Source organism: Hyaena hyaena, unplaced genomic scaffold (genome assembly GCF_003009895.1).
Source record: "Hyaena hyaena isolate Hyena2069 unplaced genomic scaffold, ASM300989v1 scaffold_188, whole genome shotgun sequence".
In the NCBI taxonomy this organism is placed as follows: domain Eukaryota; kingdom Metazoa; phylum Chordata; class Mammalia; order Carnivora; family Hyaenidae; genus Hyaena; species Hyaena hyaena.
This window is the reverse complement of record NW_024080819.1, coordinates 438,176-439,118: the sequence shown is the minus strand read 5'-3', so window position 1 is coordinate 439,118 and position 943 is coordinate 438,176.

The following is a 943-nucleotide window of genomic DNA, read 5'->3' as shown; positions in this document are numbered from 1 at the left end:
ATTGTTGTTGATTATTTTGCTATCAAAGATAATGCTGTAACACAATTTGGTGAGTATACCTTTTTAAACTGCAACAATCATTTCTGTAGAAAGGATTCTTAGGTGAGAGGTTGGGGTGAGGGACATAGATGTTAAATTCTAATAGATACTCCTTACATTTTCCAGAAAGTTTGTACCAAGTTAACCTTTCACTAGTAGAGTACCAGAATACCCGTCTTTCCCAATAATACTAGATATTAGCAGGTTTTTTGAGTTATACAGATCTGATAGTCCAAAAACCCTCATTATTTTAATATGTGGTACTCTGACTAGCAGTGAGGTTAAACATCTTCATTTGTTTTTCACCTTATTACTTTCATCTTATATGAATTACCTATTGACATTTTATTCTCATTTCTTACTGTGAGATTTTGTTCTTATACATAATTTCATAGTTTTAATATAATGGAGACACAATGTTTCTTAAATATTTCTCAATCTTCCTTCAGTTTTTTTAATTTTGTTGAGCAAAAGTTTTAAATATTTTATGTGGTTTATCAGCCTTCTCACTTATGCTTAATATTATGCCATTGTGGGTTTATAATTTCACTGATAATTACAAGAAAATGTTCAGACTATCAGATTTTACTCCTGATCCTTGTGTGTATATTTTATATAATGATTTAAGCATACGTATATAAATTTAGAAGATCAAATATGTATATATTAGGAAACAGTATATATGCTTTTTTTGGCATATATCCAATATGTGAAACCATTTAAATGTGTTTCTATTCGTTTTGTATTTAGAGAAAGCACTGAAAAATATCTTCAGCTTTAAGCAAATTGACAGTTGTTTAGACTTTCTCATTTCGTCACACGTCCGTGCACCTTTCCAGCCCTAACAACCTCTGAAAGTCTCTTACCTCCCATAAGGTATTGACAATGCCTGTTTATCTGAAAA